At 30.6% G+C, this 8,513-nt stretch overlaps 1 non-coding gene across 1 annotated transcript; it reads right to left on the bottom strand.

The window, feature by feature from the left end:
* Positions 1-1,043: 1,043 nt before the first annotated feature.
* LOC131013809 (small nucleolar RNA R71) lies at positions 1,044-1,150 on the bottom strand. The gene has a single exon (XR_009097888.1). It is a non-coding gene; the product is annotated as a small nucleolar RNA R71 (small nucleolar RNA).
* Positions 1,151-8,513: the final 7,363 nt, after the last annotated feature.

Below are 8,513 nucleotides of genomic sequence, written 5' to 3' on the forward strand. Positions count from 1 at the left end.
GATCTTTCATCAGGGTTGGATTAAAATTGGTAATTGAAACAATAGATTGAATGCATGTGTTTGATTAACGATAGTACATCCCTAGGGTCAGAATCTTTCATATTTGTTTTATTCACTACTGTTTATTTGTCTTATTTTATTTTTAGCAAGTTAATTCTTAATTGTTCATCATAGTTGTGATTTGCCTGAATATTACTAAAGTTTGGTTAGGATTATTTAGAGTGATTCGGTATAATAGTCTCTGTGGATACGATACTCAGCTTACTATTTTTCGTGCTACAATTAATTTCACTGTTTAGTTGCAGTTATTTTCGCTATAGAAATAGTGATTAACATTTTGGCGCCGTTGCTGGGGACTATTTAGAATTTACTTTAATATTTCTAACTAGACTTAGGCAGTATTTCAGGCGTTTTAAGTTTTAGTTTTATTTTAAGTTTTTGCTTTCTGTTTCTGCTTTTCGTTTGTTGTCTCATTAGTGTATGATCACGAGATCCAAAGGAAAGGAACAGCTTGTACCTTTGAATTTGGAAATCGAAAAGCAGCTTAGAAGAGACAACTGCGAGAAGAAGAAGCAAACTAAGGCAAAGCAACGTAACAACTTTGATCCTGCAGTTCTTATGCAAGCAGTGGCAGACCTTCAGAGGCAGCTGAATGAAGAGAGAGAGGAGAGCAGGCGCAACCGGGCTCCTCCACCGGAGCCACCACTGAATCACATGTATCAACCTCAGGTTGATCAATTTCAAGGAGGCGGATGGGGACCGACTGTGTAGGCCAACACGTTCGAGCTGAAGCTGGGATTGATAAACATGGTGCAAGCTGCTACTGAAAACCCACATGCTCACATCACTCAGTTTCTAGATATCTTCGACTTTATTAAGCATAATGGGGTGCCGCCGCATGCAATCAGAATGAAGATGTTCGAATTTTCTCTCAGGGACAGAGCGAATGAGTGGTTCAAGAGTTTGGACAGATAAGCTATTACTGGATGGGGGGATTTGTGCAGAGCTTTCTGGCAAAGTATTTTCCTCCTTCAAAAGCTCAGAAAATCATTGCAGAGATTTCTCACTTTTTCCAGCTTGGAAATGAGACCATTCATGATGCCTGGGAAAGATTTCGTGAGCTGCTCAGGAACTGTCCACAACATGGTTTCAAGGATGATCAGCAGATCATTCACTTTTATAATGGTCTGACTAGTCTAACAAAAAGTATGGTGGATGCTACTGCCGGTGGATGTCTTCTCCATAGGAATACAAAGTAGGCTTATCGTGTAATAAAAGAGATGGCCTCTAACAGTTATCAATGGTCAAATGACAGAAGTTCTACAAGGAGGATTGCAGCTGCCCAGGAACAGAATTATGATGATTTACAGGAAAAGTATGCAACTCTCCAAAAGCAGTATGAGTTGGAGAGAAAATCACTACTTGCCCAAATTTCTCAGCAGCTGACTTTATCTGATGTGCCACAGTTTGAGGATGCTAATTATGTACAGAGACAGTACCAATTCGATAGACCAAACTAGGGCTGTAAATTCGGGTATCGGGTATACCATCACCCGTCCCGATACCCGCAAATTTGAAGTTGAGGGTCAGGTGCGGGTATCATATCCTTGAAAATTAATATTCATGCATAAGTAGGGAAAAATTCATGAGTATACAGTATAAAAATTTGTGCAATAGAAATTTATTGGAGCCGTAGAACGTCTGAAACATACGTTCCTTGGTAGCTGCAGAAGTTGTAGAATTAGTAGAGTTCGTGTCAGCCCATCTCTTAATGTATTTGGGTATGAACACTTCACCATTTTACATGAATTATTTCGTATACACTCGTGCACTTAAAAACAACCAATAAAACTAATAAAACATAACAGAAAATTGATATAAATAATTGTGCAGTAAATGTTACTAATTCAAAAAGAATATAATCAAGATTTATACGAAGTTAAAAAATAACAAATAATCAAGAACTGATTACTGGTGAAGCATGAGTTCAAACTATACAACATTAACAAACAAAAATAATAAAAAAAAATTGAATGATGAAAATATAAAATTGGTATTAACAACCCTATATTTGGGTATGAACACTTCACCATTTTGAATGCATTATTTCGTATACACTCGTGCACTTATAATCAACCAATAAAAATAATAAAAAATAGCATAAAATTGAACTAAAGAATTGTGCAGAATATGTTACTAATTCAGGAAAAAAAAAAACATGAATGAAATCTTGATTACCGATAAAGCATAAAGATATGGAAAACTTGATCCCATGATTCGTGGGATCCATATTAATTAAAGGAAGTCAATTACATTATTAGCCTCAAAACAATTCGGCTAACCCATTTAAAATAAGATCTGGCCGTTAATTTAATTAAGATCAAGAATTGAGATTGAGTCTTATTTTATAGTATAATATTCAGTCTTATTTTAGCGCAACCTTATATATATATATATCATGTAATTCAAAAAAAAAAGTAGTTTTACAATTGCCATGATTTGTAAAACTTGTCTAAAATCAAAATTGGCTAAAATTTTATGAAGCTTTTAGCAATTAACCGTTAAAATAACAAACTTTTTGTACTGCCACCACTCTTATATTCACCAAGTTATGTTGCGATTGAAGTTATTTTTGTATAATCTTTATATATATAAAAAGCAAAGTAAATGTAAATAAGTTCAATTAGAAGGATATAATTGGAATTGGAAAAAATAGTAGTTAAAAAATTAAAATAAAATTTAATATATTGTATCTATTTAAAAATAAAAAAAATTGCCAACAACTAAGCATAATTAGAAACCGTCAAATTCCGTCAAATTTGATTTCAAAAAAAAAGTAGCTGTCAAATTAAATTAATCTTTTATTTTTTATCTTTTTTTTATTTATAGATAGAATACATATTTTTAAAAATTTCAAGCAATTATGTATTAGATAAAATATATAATGTGCATCTTGAATGAAAGCTCACGAAATGACCTTTAATTTGATATATAATATGTGAAAAATAGATTTAAAATAAGCAAGTTATAATAATTTAATTAAAATGATAATACATAATATATATACATATATATATATATATATATATCACAATAATATTTCTTCAAAATGTAATGTTATTTAACTTGAAATTAGAATACCGCATTTGAGTTTTACAAAATTATAAAATTATGCATTTTTTACGTTATAATTATGATCTCTACGCCCACAAAAATAGCCTATTTTTGTCATTTAAGGACGTTCACAAAAATTAGTCTCATTATAAATTTGGAAAGTTTGCATCAGGTGATGGATTTGATGAATCTTTTTTCTTTACTCACAATATAATTAATTATAATTATTTACACTTCTTTTTAAATATGATCATTTATTCATTCACAATACACTAACAATTTTTATTAAAATTTGTATCATCTCTTTCTATGACTATTTTTTTGTGGAAGAAGAAAATATAAATATATAAATAATTTATGCAAATCTAAGATGACAATCACCGCGCGCATAGCGCGGGAGATACACTAGTGTAAATAATGGGAAACAAGTGATTTTATTCCTATTAATTTTGCTTTGAAATTTTATAATATAATATACTTCACAATCTAAATATTCAAACTCAAACTAATTGGGCCTTTACAAGTCAGAAAAGGCCCAAAAATCCTCAACTAGACCAACGAATTATATCGAATACAGATCTAGGACTCACTCGGGCCCACGAGTCAAAGAAATTTCCACATTTAGATAATTTTGCCGTCGTCACTCGTCAATTATTTACACAATAAACCATTAAATTTATACAACACATTCACATTGTGGCTGTGGTTGCCCACAAACTAATCAAGTAAATAGATTGCTTTATTTAATTTATAATTTTAAATAAAAAAGATTTAATTATTTATTACTCTCTATTATAACTGTCTCACTTTCCATAGTGTGATGTCTCATTACAAACGTCTCATTTTTTTTGACAATATATTCTCTCTCTATACCTAATATTTAAATAATTTCCACCAACCCACTTCATCTACTTTCTACACATTTCTTAATTTCCGTAACTAAAATTAATGGGACGTTTGTAATGGGACGAAGGAAGTATATTATTTATATTGTGGTTATTTTTTATGTTTTGGTAATTTATTTTTTTAAATAAAAAATTATAAAAAATAACTATAATGTAAAAAATACAATAATTACTTTTTTTATTTAATAAAATAAATTAAATTAATGAAAATTTTCTCTATTTACCTAGTTTGTGGATAACCAGAGCGTGACTATTTAGCATCTCTTATACTTACGAAGCACTCTACTTGTTTTTATTAGTATTAGTTTTTGCTATATTTTTTAGTTTCATATTTAATAAGTTAATTGTTGATTACTAAACGTATTTGATCTATTTTGTAATTTTAGATTCAACTATTCAGATATTGCAATATCAATGTTATCATTTTTCGAATGGTTGTCAAATTAATATCCATAAACTTTTCTTCCTCGTCATAAAATTGACATTGTATGCCTCACGGCAGACTCGCACAAATCCGGCAACACAATCTTTGTATTTTCGATTAGATTAGTTCTCCCTCCGTCCCACTCTAATAATTTTGTTTTTCTTTTTGGAACGTTCCATTAAAATAGTCTCATTCCTATTTTAAGAGTGTAGTTAAATGACTAAAATAAAATGAATCACACCACTTTTATATTAAAAAGCAAGTTTCTTAATCTTCGTGTCGAAATGAAACAAGACTATTGAACTGGGACGGATAGAATATTACGCTAGACATATAATCTCTTCATTGATTAAAAAAATAGAGATATTTATTTTACAGTAAATTGAAAATCAGTGACGCTATTACAACATTCAAATCTCACGTTAAAATTGTAAAATTAATGAAAATTCATGCATTAATTAAGAATTAATCGTTTATGACTTATAATTTAAAGTTTAAGTTCAATATTTTGATTTCATGAAATCTATTTTAATTAGAATTATATATATATATATATATATTACACGTAAATAATTTGATATCCATTGATGGACGAATTAAATTCGGTTCATGTAATTAATGATGTCTTCTTATTCAGCTTTATTACTTTTTAAAATTTGAATAATGGAAACACAGCAACTTACGCAACGCTAACACTATCATCTTAATTATTCATCTGAAAAAACACTATCATGTTATTTATTGGTTACCATGTATTTGTCTAATAGTGGTTATGCATTATTCTTAATCTATTTGCATTCTTAATAATATACTCCCTACGTCCCACCCTTTTGGATTTAGTAGTAACTTTATTTATTCTCATTGGAGAAAGACTCTCTCGTTTTACTACTAAAAGTTGATACAAAAAGCTGGGACGGAGGGAGTAGTATATTTAAAAATTCATATTCGGATTTTTGTGCTTTCGTTCCTTTCAGTTGGCTGCATGTATATTCACGTGTCAGAATCGATTCCGTGTATGTTCATTTTCTTTTACAAATTTTGTCTATAGTATTAATTTGTTACTATTTTTTTTTGTAGTTGAGATCTTGTACGTTTGTTTCCATAAAATAAGGTCATATATGTGATTAAGTTTTTCTAATAAGAGGCAAATATTAAAGAGTCGCACTATGCGCTTTGTCAGACAATATTTATTCAAGGAATGGAGCTTATGCCAATTGAGCAGCTTTCAGCGTTTAAACCACATGCGCCTGTGTTGTGCTGTTTCGCCTGGTCCGGCCGGTTTGCCCGATTTAACATTTTATTTTATAATTGCCAATTTTTATTAAAAAAAATTCCACATGCCCTTATATGCAATATTCAAAACTATCATTTGCATATATTAGAGTGTTATTTGCATACATTAAAAGTGTTATTTGTAATATATCATTTGATTTTATAAAAAAATATATCATTTACGATCATTTTATGTTATTAAAAGTATCATTTGAAATGCATCATTGCGATATACTCCCTCCGTCCACCAAAAATATGCCACTTTACTTTCGGCACGGATTTTAATAAAATGTGAGTGAAATTGGTAGTGGAGTAAGAGTCCCACTTTAAATGAGAGTGGAATGGTGTGGACCCTACTACTAAAAATGGATGTGGCATATTTTTTGTGGACGGACGAAAAAGGAAATTGTGACATATTTTTGGTGGATGGAGGGAGTATCATTTATCGTCCATTCGAAAGTATCATTTACATACATTAATTAAAATGTCATTTTCTATTATTAAAAGCGTTGTTTGTGATATTCATTTATTTTTATACAAAATATCATTTGCATGGATTAAAAGTATTATTTTCTTATATTAACGGCGTCATTTGTAATATACTACTACGTACCATTTATTTAAATAAAAAATATCATTTGATTTTATAAAAACTGTCATTGCATAGCTGAAGTCTTGAAGACTGGAGTATGAAGGACTGAAGCTACACTGTACACCATACTGAATACTGAAGTCCACCTAATTTAAAGGCTTAATTTAATGCGGAATCTGCATTGAAGTATAAGTGTTAGAGAAACACTTCAGTACACTTGATCAGTCAAGAGCATCCAATGCAACTGAAAGGAATGTTTCGAGTAGAAACCTCAGACTGATAATGTAGATACAGACTAAAGTTGGAGTAACGTATAACACACTCAATGTTAACAAATGACAACTTTATTGCTTCCAGTACACGCCGCATTTAATGCAAGGATATGGTTAATCGTCATTCACCCTGCAGAGTTTCCCTTTCCGTGTTACCTTATACTGTAACACCATCTCCTACCTCAGAAAGGCCATACCTCTTTTGGCGTAAATGAGATAGAGGACGAAGACTTGAGCCAAATTTGAATTGATAAGTTAAACGGCAGATAGGATTGAAGGATCCCCTCCAACGAATCTTTTCCTCCTCATTCGCCTATAAATAGAGCTCAAGATTCAACCTTCGACCTCACCGATTCAAGAACATATGCTGAAGCTCTGCCAAACTAAAGACTCAGCTTAAACTTAGCCAATACCCTTGAATCGAATAAGAGAATTTCAATTGCAAAATATCAGTTCACCTGATATACAAACATTCTCTTAGAAGCTTCTAGGCACATATTTCCCATCCTTAGCCTAGATTTCGATTACTTGAGAGCTTGTTCTCAGTAATCTATAGTTGGAGATCTGAACTTTTTTCTACCAGAGTGAGAAGAGTGTTTGAGATAGAGAGTGAGTTCAAAACGGTTGTCTGAACTCAGAGAATCTTAACCACCGCAAGCTAGACGTGTGTTGTCTTAGCAACAGCGAGTTAAGAAAGAGAAAAGTCCAACCTAGTGTGTTGGCTCTGAAACTTGAGTTTCAGAAGCAAGATTTGTTGTGCACCCGCAAGCACAACACCAGTGAATTGTTAGTGTGATCAACTGACCGTGGACGTAGGAAATTATTTTTCGAACCACGTAAAAATCTTTGTGTTCTTATTGCTTTCAGTAATTACATTTCTCTTATCTGTGCACAAATTTTTATTCATACTGAAGTTGTTAAAGTGAAAAGAAAAACCCTAAGAACTGACAAAGTGATTCACATAAAGGCTATTTCATAAAATCGTTTCCACTCCAAGTGTTATCAGTCTAACTAACAAAATCTTTGGATAGTTAGTAAGATTTCTAACACTTCTCTGATTGTTTAAAACTGATTAGGCTGAAACCTTACTTGAACTATCAGTGTGTCGACAAGTTCCTCGCACTGAAGTTAATCTACTGAACCAATATCACTATCAGTCTACACCCTTTCTTAACTGATCTTACTTTACACTGTTCACTTCAGTATCAATTTTGATACTTACATCAGTTTACAAAAGAAGTTTAAAGTTTCAAAAATAGCCTACTGGTGTATTCCTCCATCCCCCCATACACTAGTTCAGTAATTCTACGGGACCCAACAGATATTCTGTTATCAATATTTCTACTAACATTACTCTTACGAATTCAAAGTGTTACTTGTGGTAATTTGAGGCACTAAACTCTTTCATTTAATTTTAATTTCTTTTGTTTATGTTAAAAACCTGATATCAATCTATCTTTATATCTATATAATAAATAAAAGTACAGTTTTAACAGATACTTTCTAGTATCATTTTTAAAAAGAATTATGCCTATTTTTCTTCTACAATTCACATTTATCCTACATTTTTATTTTTATTTTCTCTTTCCTTTTCTTATATTATTTTCTTTTAAAAGATAATGTAATTTGATTAATGGTAGAATATTTAATATATATCCATATATACATATCAAATTAAATATAATGACAATAAATTTAATTTGATATATATTATACAAAAAATAATTTCAAAATTTAAAAGTTATAGAAATTAGAAATTTTTAACAAAATTATTTTAACTCATCTCCCTCTTATTCTTTTCGCAATTTATCTTTTCTTATTATATTTTCTTTATTTTTTTTTACAATGCATCAAATATATTATCTTATTTGATTGATTATAAGTGAATTATTAATTTTTATTGTATTTAACTATAACGATTCTCATACATCCCA

The sequence above is a fragment of the Salvia miltiorrhiza genome, chromosome 2, assembly GCF_028751815.1.
Source record: "Salvia miltiorrhiza cultivar Shanhuang (shh) chromosome 2, IMPLAD_Smil_shh, whole genome shotgun sequence".
NCBI lineage: Eukaryota > Viridiplantae > Streptophyta > Magnoliopsida > Lamiales > Lamiaceae > Salvia > Salvia miltiorrhiza.